The 17,638-nt window shown below is 29.3% G+C and overlaps 1 protein-coding gene across 4 annotated transcripts in view; it reads left to right on the forward strand.

Annotated features, from left to right (window-relative positions):
* LOC119613791 (tau-tubulin kinase homolog Asator) overlaps positions 1-17,638 on the forward strand; it is a 195,965-nt gene that overhangs the window by 54,916 nt on the left and 123,411 nt on the right. Inside the window, exons 1-2 of one of the 4 annotated variants that reach the window (XM_037969883.1) lie at positions 14,120-14,267; positions 14,439-14,641. The exons of 1 other annotated variant lie outside the window; for it this stretch is intronic. The gene's annotated coding sequence lies outside the window, so the exon portion shown is untranslated. Of the gene's footprint in view, positions 1-14,119; positions 14,268-14,333; positions 14,642-17,638 lie in introns of those variants that run through there. 2 more of the 4 variants (XM_037969905.1, XM_037969891.1) reach the window with 2 other exon arrangements.

Raw genomic sequence — 17,638 nt, forward strand, 5'->3', positions numbered from 1 at the left:
AAAACGTATATTTTCGGATCTGTAAATGATATTGATCTGAATTTTTTTGTATATTATTGGAAATTTTGTTGTCTAACTAACAAGAAAAAATTGAGTCCATTTGGTCCAAAATTACGCCCGGTATTCAAAAAAAGGCGGACCAAGGTATGGTAAATTTTGTATCACTAAATTTTTAAATGCCTATAACTCTGATATTGTAAGAGATAGGTAGTATGTTCAAGCATGTTTTTTCAAGATCTCGTCGAGCGCTTTCAGAAAATATAAAAATCTTTGTATTTGGGTGAAAAAAAAAAATGGCACGAGTTTAAAAATTTTACATGTCGTAGGTACCCTACTTTGAGCTGCCACAGCGCCGTCCCTGGGGCATCTGCAGGGTTCATCTTCAAAACTTAAACTCGAATACTCCTTGGCTACGCTCACGACAAATTTTATCCCGATCGGATCAGCCGTTTAGAAATGCCAGATTTATTTCCAAAAAATTTCCATTCTGCCCCACTGTGCATACTTGTTTTGCTATACTTTTGCCAAACAAATAAAATAGATAATGATGGTTGTACCACAAATAACTTATTGTATGCTGCAAGCGCATAAAAACACAGTTGTTTAGAAACATTTTTTTATTATTTTAAAATCTATATTCGGTATCTCGTGATCTATGGGAGATATCGTAGCAAAATTTAACATAGTTAGAGCTGAGGTGTTTGCGTATCTACTTACAATCTGTAGACTCCGTAGGTCCAATGGAGTCCAGTGGTAAGGCCCTTAAAATTGGTCACCTCGACTCAATTTTTTTAAAATCAATAAAAATGCATTTATGATCCGAATTTAAAAAAAAAAAAAAAAAAACATTTTAATGGAAAAATACAAAACAAAACTTTTGAAAGGGTCCTTAGTTTCCTAATTGAAAATCTGATCTCAGTACAATTTGCCAAAAAATAAGTTTTTAAATTTTGTCGAAATTTATCTCAAATATTCCCTAAATTGTAAAATTTGTAAGAATATTTTTGGTCCACAAAAATACTTTTATTTAGCGCATTACAAAGGACACAAAGATTTTGAATTTTTTCGAAATATGTAAAAATTATCGTAATTTTAGGAAAAGTTTACGAAAATATTTAGCGTTTTACTTAATGACTTTTTTAATTTATGTAGGAATTCTGAAGCACTAAAAGTAATTCTGTGGTATAAAAGTACTTCAAACAATTTTATGATTATTTTTTCTAAAAAATTTAGCAAACTTTTTTTATAATTTGTACTGAGATCATTATTTTCAATAGGTGGGAAAATTATTTTTTTTTTTTCGAGTTCACTACGACACACAGTGGGGCAGAATGGAAATTTTTTGGAAATAAATCTGGCATTTCTAAACGGCTGATCCGATCGGTATAAAATTTGGCGTGAGCGTAGCCAAGGAGTATTCGAGTTTAAGTTTTGAAGATGAACCCTGCAGATGCCCCAGGGTGGCGGCTCAAAGTAGGGTACCTACGATATGTAAAATTTTTAAACTCGTGCCATTTTTTTGTTTTTCACCCAAATAAAAATTTGTGAAAGCACTCGACGAGATCTTGAAAAAACATGCTTGGACATACTACTTATCTCTTATAATATCCGAGTTATAGGCATTTAAAAATTTAGTGATACAAAATTTACCATACCTTGGTCCGCCTTTTTTTGAATACCGGGCGTAATTTTGGACCAAATAGACTCAAGTTTTTCTTGTTAGTTAGACAACAAAATTTCCAATAATATACAAAAAATTTCAGATCAATATCATTTACAGATCCGAAAATATACGATTAAGATTTAAATATGTTCTGTCATACTTAATACTAAAATATGAAAAAGATGAAATTAAAGGACACAGGTTTAAATGAACATATTTTTAAATGTAATTGAGATATTTTTTTGTAAAGGGTGGAGAATTTCCATATCTAACTAAAAACTGATATTAAGGGATAAATATGGACTAAATTGTTGTAGCTATCTGCGACCCTATTCAAATTTTGATATAAATCATAGTTTTAGAAATTAAACAAATATGTAATATATGACAAAATCTTTATTTATGAACAAAACTCAATGAAATTTTCAACGCTTGTTAAATTTGTCATTTCAAATAAGAAAATGCAAAAAAAAACAAGTAAGAGTGTTATATTCGGCTATGCCGAATCTTATATACCCATCATCAAACCTGTTTGACTTGAATGAAACTTACTTATGTCGAATTTCATCTATATATTCATATTTTTAGGCCAGTTATAAGCGTTAAAGTAATTTTCTGAAGGGGACATTATATAGGGGGGTAGGGTCAATTATGGGTCGATCCTCATAAAATTTGGTAGACAGAATTTGGTTCGTATTAAATTTATTTGTGTCGAATTTCATCGCTACACTCGTATTTTTAAGTCATTAATGAGCATTGGAGTCATTTTCTGAAGGGGACCTTATATGGGGGGTAGGGTCAATCATGGACCGATCAACATAAAATTTTTTAGATAGATTTTGACTCGTATGTCGAATTTCATCTATATACTAGAATTTTTAAGCCAGTAATGAGCGTTAAAGTCATTTTCTGAAGGGGACCTTATATGGGGGGTAGGGTCAATTATGGACCGATCCTCATAAAATTTTGCACAGTGATTTTGGATCACAAGAAACTTACTTATGTCGAATTTCATCGCTATATTCATATTTTTAAACAAGTTATGGCTGTTAGAGCTGCTTTTCGAGGGGCCACTTGTATGGGGGCTATCCGAAAACGTGGACCGATATTGCCCATTTTCAATACCAAACAAACCTTACCTATAAGAAATATTTATATGAAATTTCAACCCTCTAGCTCTTTCCATTCGGACTCTATCGTGCTTTCAACAGACAGACAGACAGACGGACGGACGGACAGACGGACAGACATGGCTAGATCGTCTTAGAATTTAATGAGGACCCAGAATATATATACTTTTGTGGGTCTATGACCAATATTTCGATGTGTTACAAACGGAATGACAAAATCAATATACCCCCCATCTTTTTTGATGGTGGGTATAAAAAAAGGTCAAAGGGCATCCCGCAATTCCCAAAAATAGGAATGAAAATCCCAAAAATGGGATTTTTTACTTTTTTGCCCATAGGGTCCACATTTCTTTCAGGCTGGGAGTAAATAGAAAACATATTGAGGTTTCCAAAACTGCTTTCAGTTTTCTGATCCCAGCTTTGGGATTTTAGAACATGTCGCCCAAAGTTGAAGTTTTGATAAAAAATAGGTCATATTCGGAAGGACGCAGTGGCAACATTTTCAAAAAATAGGACAAGTTTTTTACGCCAAATCGTTCTGCGTTAAGATACCTTTTAGAAAACTATAAAATTGTTATATGTTCTTAAAGAAAATTTTATTTTATTAATAAAAGAGTTAAGACACATTTTTGGCAAAAAACGGCAAAAATCTAAAATTTTTTGAATTTTTAAATTAAAAAAACGTATATTTTTGGATCTGTAAATGATATTGATCTAAATTTTTTGTATATTATTGGAAATTTTGTTGTCTAACTAACAAGAAAAAATTGAGTCCATTTGGTCCAAAATTACGCCCGGTATTCAAAAAAAGGCGGACCAAGGTATGGTAAATTTTGTATCAATAAATGTTTAAATGCCTATAACTCGGATATTATAAGAGATAAGTAGTATAAAAATCTTTGTATTTGGGTGAAAAACAAAAAAATGGCACGAGTTTAAAAATTTTACATGTCGTAGGTACCCTACTTTGAGCCGCCACAGCGCCGCCCCTGGGGCATCTGTAGGGTTCATCTTCAAAACTTAAACTCGAATACTCCTTGGCTACGCTCACGCCAAATTTTATGCCGATCGGATCAGCCGTTTAGAAATGCCAGATTTATTTCCAAAAAATTTCCATTCTTCCCCACTGTGCGACAATACACATCATTTGAGACTTGTGCCCACTTTAAATCACAAAAAGCTGTTTCTCGTTACACTTTTCTTTAGGTCAGATATTAGGCTTAGACTTTTTTTGAGAGACATTTTTCAAAATTAAAAAAATGTTCTTTTAAATATTGTATTTGTATCAAATAAATGATGATAAGGAATATCTATATATTTTCTTTTCATTAATTATTGATTTTATGTCGATTAAAAAATATAACTCTGGAGACCACCTAAGAATATTTATGTAAAATTTAATTTCAATATCCTCAATAGTTCACTAGAATTATTTTCAGAAAATGTTGAATTACTATCAGAAAATATCACAGAAAAAACTGATTTAAAAAACAAGTTAAAGTGCTATGCCGAATCTTAAATACCCTCCACCATCAAGCTACTTTTTATTGAAACCCATTTAACTATCTAATTTTTAGATAACTTGGCAAAATTTTTGTTTCCTTATTGAGGGTACTAACATTTATGCATGTGTCAAACTAATTTTAATTAGGTCGAGAAAAATGTATATTAATATGGAAGCTAAGACAACCTATGGACCGATCCGGAAGAAAAAATCCGTAGAATGATTTATATATACAAAATACATATTTATGTCGAATTTTATCCCGATAACTTTGATTGTTAATGTGCATTTGAGTAATTTTCGGAAATGGTCCTTATATGGGAGTTGTGACCAATTATCAACCGTTAAGGAAAAAATTTCGTATAATGATGATAATGAAAATTCAAGTCGAATTTTACTACAATAGATTTATTAATTAATGAAATATGTGCGTTAAGGTGATTTTCGGAAGTGAACTTTATATGTATAGGAGCTACGACCTTACACAAAACATATTTGTGTCGAATTTTATCAAGATATCTTTATTTGTTAATGAAATATGTGCGTTTAAGTGATTTTTTGAAGGAGCTATTACCATATATGGAACAATCCGGAAAAAAAAATTGGTAGAATGATTTATATGCTCACAAAACATATTCAAGTCGTACTTTATCCAAATAGCTTTATTATTCAAAGAAATATGTGCGTTTAGGTGATTTTCGTAAGTGGACCCTCTATGGGAGCCTCTCCGGAAAAAATTTCGTAGAGTGATTCATATAAAGACAAAACATATTTGTGTCGAATTTTATCAAGATAACTTTATTTGACAATGAAATATGTATTTTTAAGTGATTTTCGGAAATGGGGTTATATGGGAGCTATGACCAATAATGGACCGATCCGTAAAAAATTTGGTGAAATGATTTGAATGTACACAAAACGCATTTTTGTCGAACTTTATCCCAATAGCTTTAGAATTCAATGAGATATATGTGTTTAAGCGATTTTCGGAAGTGGACCTTATATGGGAGCTATTACCAATTATGGGCCTATCCGGAAAAAATTTAGTGGAATAATTCATATTTATACGAAATATATTTATGTCGAATTTTATCACGATAGCTTTATTTGACAATGAAATATGTATTTTTAAGTGATTTTCGGAAATGGGGTTATATGGGAGCTATGACCAATAATGGACCGATCCGTAACAAAATTAGTAAAATGATTTGTATGTATACAAAACATATTTGTGTCGAATTTTATCCCGATATCTTTATAATTCAATGAAATATATGCGTTTAAGTGATTTTCGGAAGTGGACTTTATATGGGAGCTATGACCAATTATGGACCTATCCGGAAAAAATTTCGTAGAGTGATTTATATTTAGACTAAACATATTTGTGTCGAATTTCATCAAGATAGCTTTATATGACAATGAAATATGAGCTTTTAAATGATTTTCGGAAGTGGGCCTTATATGGGAGCTATGACCAATAATGGACCGATCCGTAAAAAATTTCGTAGAATGATTTGTATGTACACAAAACATGTTTAACTCGAATTTTATCACAATAGCTTTATTCATCAATGAAATATGTGCGTTTAGGTGATTTTCGGAAGTGGACCTTGTATGGGAGCTATGGCCAATTGTGGACCGACTGAGATCTGCGTTGACAGTATGATTTCTGTTTACATTATATTTGCATGTGCAAAATTTTGTGTTGATACCGATATATTTGAGGGAGTTATTAGCGATAAACTAATTTCCGGGAATATATACCTTTGTATGGGGGCTATGGGAAATATTGAATCGATTGTAAAGATTTTCAACATAATTAATCACTGCCATGAAAAAATAATGTGTGACAAAATTCATCGAAATATCTTTGGTAGTTTCTGAGAAAACTTCAAAAGAATGATGAAAAAAACGTAATTTTTTTCGAGGTAGTCTGAAATTTTTACTCATAGCTTTTTACGTTGTGAACCGATTTTGCTGATTTTCAATACCAAACTGCTTAGGATAACAATAAATATTTTGCGTGAATTTGGTTGATTTCCTTTGCTTAGTTTTAACGTGAGCGTGTTTTACACAGACAGACAGACAGACAGACGGACAGACGGACAGACGGACAGACGGACATAGCTAAATCGACTCAGAATTTCATAAGGACCCAGAATATATATACTTTGTTGGGTCTTAGATGAACATTTCTTGGTGTTACACACGGAACGACAAACTTATATACAGTGTCTCTCATAAGTATTCGAATTTAGGTAAACTATGAAAAGAAACCAAATTTAATAATATATTTTGTGTGGAAAATAAATAAATTAATTTGTTATATTGTCTAGATAGTCCTTAGTTTTGATATCACGCCCCTTAAAATTTGAAAACTTTACATTTACTTAAATTATTTGTGCTTTTTTTAAAAAAAGTCCATGAAACTACTTCACAAAAGTATACGAATTTTTCCCGTATTTCATATTTGATCATATTATACGATACACAAATTTTAGAATCGCATGGTTTTATGCTTAATATTGTTTTAAGGGGTTACTATCAACCGCATGGATATATTTTTGACCCATTTGGTCCACAATTTTGGGGAATTTGTACCCCCTTTTCATGTAATATCATTAAAATGGCGATTTTTGGCTATATTTGTATGTTTTCACCCTTTTTCCAGAGATAAAACCAAAATTTAATATTGGAATTTAATAGAACCCATAGGGTATCTAAAAATAATATTTTTTGTTATAAGGATCTATACTTAAACGTTCCAAGATGTATTTTTTGGTATCGTTTTTCAGTTTCTAATTGAATTATCTGGATCATAAGTCCCTTTTCGTACCTCTAGGGACGATATTTTCCGACAATGTTGTCTAGTGTATATTCATGTACATATTGGCACTAATGTATTTTAAATTTTCAATATATTATAGCGGTATACAACCCCAAAACATGCCTTAACAAAACGTCATCCTATATAGTAGATTTCAGTTTTTACTACTCGTAACTTTCACGCTTATGTAGCCCGTTACAATAACACTGTAAGTCCTAAATTTTGGTTTTAATTTGATCATAGTAAATAATATTTAAACACATATCAACATTTTTGATGTGATCATAATGATATCGTGCCATGCAGCATGGAGGCCATTGGTATATAAAAATAATGATTTTACTATTTTGAATGGTGCTTCTTCGAGGCATGTTTTGGAGTTTTACACTTCCACAACACATTGAAAACTTAAAATGTATAAAAGCTGATATCTAAAAGAATATATACCAGAAAACTTTCCCCGAAAATAGTTGATCGTAGTATTATAAAAATGGACTTAAGTTCCAATATATTGAATTAGCGACAGAAGAATGATCCGAATAATTTATCTTGGAACGTTTAAATACAGATTCTTGTAACAAAAAATATTATTTTTAGATACCCCAAGGGGTCTTTTAAGTCCCAATATCAAATTTTTGTTTTATATCTGGAAAAAAGGAGAAAAATTTGCAATTATGGCCAAAAATCGCCATTTTAATGATATTACATGAAAAGAGGGTACAAATTCCCCAAAATTGTGGACCAAATGGGCCAAAAATATATCCTTTCCGTGGATAGTAACCCTTTAAAACAATATTACGCATAAAAACCATTCGATTCTAAAATTTGTGTTGCGTATAATATGATCAAATATGAAATACAGGAAAAATTCGTATACTTTTGTGAGGCAATTTCATGGACTTTTTTTAAAAAAGCACAATTAATTTAAGTCAATGCAAATTTTTCAAGTTTTAAAAAGCGTGATATCAAACATAAGGACTATCTAGACAATATAACAAATTAATTTATTTATTTTGCACACAAAATATATTATTAAATTTGGTTTCTTTTTATAGTTTACCCAAATTCGAATAATTATGAGAGACACTGTATACCCTCTATCACCACTGATGGTGGTGGAGGGTATAAAAAAATCAGTTAAACGATTAATCGAAAATTTTAAAATGGTTCAATTCATTTTGTATTTGAATCATAAAAATGTATAATCAAATACGTATTTAACAACAACAAAATCAGAAACACATAAAAATTGTGTGTATGAAATCAATCAAAACTGAAACTTCAATAAATAAAATAATTGAAAACGAGGTTTTGGTAATTGAAATCGTTTTTCAGTTTAAATAAATATTAAATAAAACAAGTAAGAGTGCTATATTCGGCTGTGCCGAATCTTATATACCCTTCACTATAGTGTATTTAAAAATTCATTTTCCCGATTATATCATTATTATAGCAATAGCAAAACATAGTGAACAACAACAACGCTAATCGATATAAACACACAAGGCAGTAAAACCAACAGACATCCAAACATACGAAACGAAATAAAGAAAAAACAAAATACACAACGCAATGAAACTAACAGACATCCAAACATACGAAATTCAATACACTAAGAAAACAAAAACAATATACAATGAAACACCCAGCCATCCAAACATACGAAACGAAATACTCAAAAAAACAAAATACAAAGGCAATGAATAAGCAGTGTTGTTGTTGTTTATTTTTTAAGAAAGTTTTCAGAGGTTGTCTCGAATTTTTGCTTATATCTCCGTTGTTTATGAACGGATTTTGCTGATTTTAAATAGAAAACTTCTCGAAAGCATGTCTGATAGAATTATTGAAAATTTGGATCCCGAAGATATCTGGGGTCTTCAGAAAACTGATTTCAACAGACAGACGAACAGACAGACGGACATGGCTTAATCGACTCCGCTATCTATAAGGATTCAGAATATATATACTTTATGGGGTCGAAAAATCATATTTTGGAAATTACAAACGGAATGACAAACTTATATATATAGAAACAAATACAATACAGTATTAATCTCAAAACCATAAGCAACCATAGTTGCCGGATGATTTGGGTGCAAAATCGTCAAATTTCGAGGAAAAAATCGTCGAAATCGTCAATTGATTTTTGGAAATCGTCATTAAATCGTCAAAACTATTTGTTATAGATAATAAACATATTAGATGGTATTTCCATAAATTTTTTATTTATTAGTTTAACTATCTCAACGTTTTTATCAATTTTGATTGATATTAGTTATCATTATCTGCTTAATTTAACAATTATACTTTAAAATACCTTATACTGATTTCTTGTAAACTACATACATATCTGATATGATATACAGTAAATATGAATATGAAATATTTTTTATTCAACCTATTTACATGTTTTTCATGAATTTTTTTAATATATTTTTTGAGAAATTTTTTCATAATTTTTATTTAAATTAAAAAAAAAATTTAAGAAGAAAATATGATCTAAAAAACTTGAATATGACTTAAATAATCTATTAAAATCGAAACATGTATATTATGCTCTTATGGGTAAGGTTGATAGAAGGGTGTTTACTAATCAAATCCGAAATAATACATCTAGGCCACTATCGGGCCTGTTGTGTGATCCTTTTCATGAAATTGTTTTTTCACTGAATGTATTATTTTTCAATGTTCAGAAACGCAGTTTCCTGGACGAAATTCCTAAGAATTTTCCAATCAGTGTTAGTCAGGAATGTTATTTCCGGAATAACATCACTTCCAAGATACTTGGATCTCACTTCGACGAATGCCTGATAGTGGGAGAGAAAATGCTCCAGAATTTCACTGTCCTCTCCACATGCTCTACATTCGTCTGAATCTGCACTTTCAATTTTATATAGATGTGCTCGTAATTCTGTGCGTCCACTCAGAATACGTACAATCATACTAACTTCGGACTTGCTCATTTTAAGGAGATTTCTCGTCTTGTTCTCAATAGGGTCACCCCATAGGATCTTTGTGATTCGACCCACCGTTTCATTATTCAACAGGCCTTATGGGATTCTTTCATCCATATTTTTAATTCAGCTTTTGTTGCCGCGAACGGTTTTGCGTTCGTCAGGTTAACTACCTCGAGCTCCCTTCCCTTTAAAGCTATTACATTCGCCTTTTCGTTACCGACTAATTTGAAAATTTGTATAAGAATCATTTATTAAAAAATCGTAAAATTTAGAGGTAAAATCGTCAAATCGTCAACAGGCTATTTTTTACACTAAAAATCTTCAAAATGACGATAAATCGTCAAATCTGGCAACAGTGTAAGCAACTGGTATTGTTTTTTGTGGATAGAGTGGATGAGCACAAGCAAAAGCATACAATATCAGTTACACTCATTCTCTCAATTATACTTATAGTATTAGGTACTCACCATGGTGTATTTGTTTTAGAAATACTATGTGGTGTACTACTGCACGTCTTCAAACCTGATGTGATAGAAAAATTCTAATGCCAGATTCGAATTTTAGGTAGATATCCTTCTTTTCGACTTTTTATATTGATATATTTACATATGTATTTAAATCCGTCTTAGTCGAATACATGTAACACTCCTCTTATTCAAAATATTTCCTTTCAAAATCCATCTGGTCACGTTACTGATAGGAAAACGTTAACAGGTGCCGCAACGGCTCTGAATTTCCAAGTGCATTTACAAGGGGAAAATATGGATTTTTTTCAGTTTTTGCACAAATTATGCCATTTAGTAATAAATTTTGAACTTTATTGTAAAGGAATCGTAATGTGCACAGAATAAGAATTTCGGAAAGATATTAAACACAAAAATTGCTGAAAAACTTTAAAAGTTATCGCAAATTCCCCAGACCATTAACGTGTCTCACAGCACATGATTTAGGAGATCTCATGGGGATTTATGAACAATAGATAAGGATATTAAACGGTAAAAAAATTTTATCAATATTTCTTACAGTTTAGCTATACCTAAACTTGGAAACCAATTTTGAAACAAATTTCAAAATTGGTAATTATTTTTTGTTCGAAATTTTTATATTTATTTTTTTTTTCATCAATGAGTTCAAAATTGTTTAATTTTATTGGAAATGAAGTGGTTTATTTTACCACAAGGTATTCTTAAATTACAAGACAGAGGAATTATTTAGGGACTTAATCGATTAAAATAGCATAAATACTTAGTTTAGTAAATATACCATGTCAAAATTAATGCTTGTTGAAAAAAATATGATCGTTTAACATCGATAAAATCTAAACCGTAAAATATGTACATATGTATTTGGAAATTTTGGATAACTTAAAATTTTGTACTTATACGAAGAATGAGTGTACCGAATATCATCGAAATTGGAGAGGGTCATGTTGAAAAATCTCACTTTTTTGTTCGAAAATTGTTTAAATTACCCAACAGACCATATAAATTATTTCAAATGGTCTTTAACGGCCGGCTTTTTTACGAGCTTAATTTAAGAAGCTTTGTTTGAGCGTTCAAATTCTGTAACTGATTTTTGGACCAATCCTTGAAAATTGGCGACTTGATGACAATGCCGAGTTCCTTCATTTTCCAAGCTAACAATTTTAATAAAAACTATTAGTATATGGGCAATTTCATGTCAAGTGACCCAACTCAAAATATTGATTTTGATGAAATTTGCTCCAAGGTTAGTACTATTGGATAGTAGGCCTGTCTCAAATTAGATCAATCGGTCCAGCACTGCCGGACTTAGAGGGGGTCAAAGTTGGACATTTAAGTCATACAGGGTTTTATTCAAATGAGTGTAACGTTTCACCTATTGGTCCTATCAAAAATTGTCCAAAGGAGTCCAGATAGCTTTATCTTCATTAAAAAAAAATAAAATAAGTAACCACAAAGCTTTTAAAGGATATGGTTTAAGCTTTCTTTTGAGCCAAAAAAACAACAAAACAAAATTTAAAAAAAAATAAGTTGCAAATATTGAAAAATCTTAAGTTAAAAAATATTTTTTTGATATATATATCACTCTCATCCTATTATGGGACTATTATCGGAGCAAAAAAGGAGTTTTTTGAAAAAAAAAATAAAAACTATTTTTTTTAGAAACAATGAAGAAATGGCTATCTGAACTTTGCACAAATTTTGCTTGTAGCAATAGGTGAAAAGTTACACTCGTTTTAGTGAAAACCCTGTATGAGCAAAATGTTCAACTTTGACCCCCTCGAAGTCCGGCAGTTTTAAACGATAAAGCTGAAATTTTGTATCTGCTCTCCTATCCGACAGTACTAACCTTGGTGCAAAATTCATCCTTAAAAAACCAAAAGTCCTTTGAACTGTAGTGCCCCTGAGAAATTCTGCACATAATCATGAAAAATTTGGGCTCATTGATTTCAAATTCCTTTAAAAAGAACAAAATTACATTTTTTTCTGCCCTAGGAAAATATGAAGAATCTTGAATATTGACTAATAGTTAAAGTTTTTTTGTTCAGTACTGCATACAAAAGTGGCATCGTAGACATTCATTTAAGATCTAATATAGTTTATAGTTTTCTCGATCGTAGGTAACTACATCCGATTCTCTTTTAAAATTGTTACTTTCTGAGGATATATAGCAAATTAAAGGTTTTGAAATAAAAATAGTTTACCTGTGGAAAATATAAGTGATGGGAGTAATATAGACAGATCTACAACAATATAACTTTGATAAAAAATTTCCGATTCTGTTTTAAAATAGTTTTTTAAGGATATACAGCGGATTAAACACAGAAAAAATGGAATTCAAAATCAAACAAAAAATTCATAAAGCCAAGTATTTTTTTTTACTAAATTAGGACCTATCACGAAATTCGTAAAATCAAGTACTCAAATTCGTAAATTCTTTATTGAAAAAATTTCAGGATATTTCTTATTAAAATAATATACTATTTACGAAAAACATTAATAAATAATCGCAACATTTCCAAACAATTATTTTACTGAAACAATAACACAAGTTATTAGTATTTGTACTGAAATTCAAACAAATATGTTATCTGAAACAGTTAAATTATTTATTGTATTTTGGCAATAATAATAAGAAAATTTTTTATTGAATCTATAAAAATTTTGTTAAAAAATATATACTAAATTTTAACAAAAATTTTACAAAAAATATTTAAAACTAAAAGTAGTAAAAAAATTACATATATACTTACAACATTTTTAAGAAAACGTTTCTAATTCTAGAAACTATTATTTTGTACTGTGAAAACTGAAACACTTATACATTAAATGTTATAAACCAAATAAGAATTATATCAATTCATTTTAGTACATTCCAAAACTGGTTTTATTGTTGTATTCCATATGCTGACATAAAAATAAAACTCAAACAAAAACATTTATTGAATCAGTAAAAATATTTACTGAAAGTTAAATTTATTTCAATAAAGTGTTTGTTAGAAAATATTTTCCTTCTGTGTGAACATCAAACAAATTCGTTATAAACCCAAATAAAAATATTTATAAAAATCGAAATTAAATTTAAGCAAACGATTGTTAAGAAAAAAAATTGTGCATATTTTTTTCTGTGAAGGTTTTGAAATGAGAATAGTTTTCGCGTGGAAAATATAACAACCGATTTTATGCTTTAGATGAAAATCGATTTACTTGTTTGAGTTAAAAATGTTTTTTTTCGGTCAAGTTGATTTTTAATACTACTTTATTCTTAGTACTACAAATTTATTTCCAAATAACTTTCAAAAAAAGAACATTCTTGAGAATGACTTCATAAGTGGTTTATTTGGAAGTCTTTTTTAGTACTTCCGGAGTAAATTCTACTTAATTTTCGTTTCATTGGAAGTTTTTTTTTTTTTTTTGCCGGGTAGTAGATGATTTCCAAGGATTCTAAATATGTTTTTTATTCTGGCAATGCTGAATGAACAACCCTGTCAAAATAGTAATTTTCATATTAATAGGCAATTGTCTGCACATGCACATTCTGACATAAGACTCCACCCTTATTTCCACAATGTACTATGTATGTAACTAACTGTCAAGGGTTGAAAGCAAATAACGTAATGCTCATAAGGAAAACTAACAGCGAAAAACTCTATGGAAAATATCTCTGTGAGACAAGTGTGCATTTGTATATTAGAATAATAACGGTAAATTTATTTAAGAATCGAGTAATTTTAATTATAACTAATAAAAACGAATTAAAAATCAGTTTTTTATTTTCTAAATTATTATTTTTTAACAATTAAATTACAATTTCTATTTACGGGCTATACTACACATTTTTCTAACATGGATATTGTGGAAAATCAATTTATAAGGTTGATGTGGAGAATTTGTGAAATTTGTAATTATTAGCAAAAAAGAAAAGCAAATCATTACCGTTAGTACCGTTCAAAAACAGTTCATTAAATAAAATTGTGTAAATTAAAAGTAAAAGTTACTACATTCGCCTTATAAATCGTATGTGTCTTATAACTAGAAAAGGCTAACCATCTATCAAGTCCTCAAGCAGAAATGTCATGTAAGTGTTTTTTTTAGTTGTAATAAATATGTATGTCATGTATGTCATCACAAAAAAAAATTCTTACTGAATAATTTTGAGGAGTGTAGGTTTAATAATTGTGACACTTAATATAAAACTACAGCACTGAAAATTTTTGTCAGATTAAGCTGGGCCGCATGGGCCCAATTTTATTTACAATAAAATTAAATAATATACATATTCCTTTTGATATCTTCGATTTATTAATCATCTCAATGAACTTTTATAGAAAGGATAATGTAACCATGTAACGCGTTGTTAAAGAAGATTTAAAAAAAATATGGTTATGTATTAAGATTTTTTAAGAATATATAAAAGATCGTTGAAAAAATAGGTCAATCGTTACTGTTTCTCAGTTTGAATCAAGCAAATGTTTTGAGAACTAAAGTTAAACCCCAAAATAATATTTAAAAGTACATCAAATATGATTAAAGAGTTGGAAATGTGAAAACTATAATTTTGTATTTTAAATACGATATAAATTTTTTTAAACTTATGCAGGTATGTATTCACAAAATTGCTCAATATATTTACGGGTCGTAAATGATATAATAAATAAATGAGGTGAAATTTTCTACATCCAATACAATTTAATTTCCAATAACATTTTTGTAGCTAAATATTTTAAATAACAAAAAAATATAGCTGAAGAATTAGTATAGTTTAACTACAGGATATTAAAATCTTGACATTAAAAATAATTACGGAATGTGTATATTCTGACAAATTTAACATACATACATGCATACATATCTCTATAACAGTGATGAGTCAAATATCCTTAAATGTATGAATTTAATCACTGATTTTAAAAAAATTAAATACAAATCTTGCTTGCACAATCTATTGAAAGCATGTGTTTAAAAGTGAATACGTTTTTGTTCCAAAACCGGCTCTACACTTATTTGTTTATTAGTATATCCGCTTACTCAGTGCTCCATTTTCAAGTTCTTTTATAGTAATTTTTGCAATAGTTTTTACTTAGTTTTTTGAAAAAACTACTGATATCAACTAGGATTCGAACCACAATATATAATTTTATGGGACTACAATATTTTTTTCGATGTGTCACATTTTTCAAATCAATATCAAAGACTACCATATACATACGTAAACAAATTCGATGATAGAACCTTGATGCAGCACATCGCAATTTATAAAGGGTTTCAAACTGGTTATTATCTTTCACTCTCATAAATGTTTACGAAAGATTTTGTAAACTTTTTATCTTTCACTCTCATAAATATTTATTTTGTAAACTTTTTATACAAGGAAAACTTCGAATCAAGTGACCCAACTTTTAAAATCTTCCAAGGTTAGTACTATTGGATAGTAGGCCATAACTGTACCTATATTTAGGAACCATTTAATTGTACATATATTCATTTTTTGTCATAATGAGCCAGCGACGGAAAATCTTGAACAATTTATTAAACAAATTTATATTTTTTTTTAAATGGGTCTCAAAAGTTTACAAATTTTGATGTTAGGTTAGTCGGTTCGTTTAGTTAGTTAGTTAGTTAGTTAGTTAGTTAGTTAGTTAGTTAGTCAGTTAGTTAGTTAGTTAGTGTTAGTTAGTTAGTTAGTTAGTTAGTAGTTAGTTAGTTAGTTAGTTAGTTAGTTAGTTAGTTAGTTAGTTAGTTAGTTAGTTAGTATAGTTAGTTAGTTAGTAGTTAGTTAGTTCGTAGTTAGTTAGTAGTTAGTTAGTTAGTTAGTTAGTTAGTTAGTTAGTTAGGTTTAGTTAGTTAGTTAGTTAGTTAGTTAGTTAGTTAGTTAGTTAGTTAGTAGTTAGTTAGTTAGTTAGTAGTTAGTTAGTTAGTAGTTAGTTAGTTAGTTAGTAGTTAGTTAGTTAGTTAGTTAGTTAGTTAGTTAGTTAGTTAGTTAGTTAGTTAGTAGTTAGTTAGTAGTAGTAGTTAGTTAGTTAGTTAGTTAGTTAGTTAGTTAGTTAGTTAGTTAGTTAGTTAGTTAGTTAGTTAGTTAGTTAGTTAGTTAGTTAGTTAGTTAGTTAGTTAGTTAGTTAGTTAGTTAGTTAGTTAGTTAGTTAGTTAGTTAGTTAGTTAGTTAGTTAGTTAGTTAGTTAGTTAGTTAGTTAGTTAGTTAGTTAGTTAGTTAGTTAGTTAGTTAGTTAGTTAGTTAGTTAGTTAGTTAGTTAGTTAGTTAGTTAGTTAGTTAGTTAGTAGTTAGTTAGTTAGTTAGTTAGTTAGTTAGTTAGTTAGTTAGTTAGTTAGTTAGTTAGTTAGTTAGTTAGTTAGTTAGTTAGTTAGTTAGTTAGTTAGTTAGTTAGTTAGTTAGTTAGTTAGTTAGTTAGTTAGTTAGTTAGTTAGTTAGTTAGTTAGTAGTTAGTTAGTTAGTAGTTAGTTAGTTAGTTAGTTAGTTAGTTAGTTAGTTAGTTAGTTAGTTAGTTAGTTAGTTAGTTAGTTAGTAGTTAGTTAGTTAGTTAGTTAGTTAGTTAGTTAGTTAGTTAGTTAGTTAGTTAGTTAGTTAGTTAGTTAGTTAGTTAGTTAGTTAGTTAGTTAGTTAGTTAGTTAGTTAGTTAGTTAGTTAGTTAGTTAGTTAGTTAGTTAGTTAGTTAGTTAGTTAGTTAGTTAGTTAGTTAGTTAGTTAGTTAGTTAGTTAGTTAGTTAGTTAGTTAGTTAGTAGTTAGTTAGTTAGTTAGTTAGTTAGTTAGTTAGTTAGTTAGTTAGTTAGTTAGTTAGTTAGTTAGTTAGTTAGTTAGTTAGTTAGTTAGTAGTTAGTTAGTTAGTTAGTTAGTTAGTTAGTTAGTTAGTTAGTTAGTTAGTTAGTTAGTTAGTAGTTAGTTAGTTAGTTAGTTAGTTAGTTAGTTAGTTAGTTAGTTAGTTAGTTAGTTAGTTAGTTAGTTAGTTAGTTAGTTAGTTAGTTAGTTAGTTAGTTAGTTAGTTAGTAGTTAGTTAGTTAGTTAGTTAGTTAGTTAGTTAGTTAGTTAGTTAGTTAGTTAGTTAGTTAGTTAGTTAGTAG

The sequence above is a fragment of the Lucilia sericata genome, unplaced genomic scaffold, assembly GCF_015586225.1.
Source record: "Lucilia sericata isolate MDLA Ls3-8-SP2 unplaced genomic scaffold, ASM1558622v1 Contig000040F_arrow, whole genome shotgun sequence".
Lineage (NCBI taxonomy): Eukaryota > Metazoa > Arthropoda > Insecta > Diptera > Calliphoridae > Lucilia > Lucilia sericata.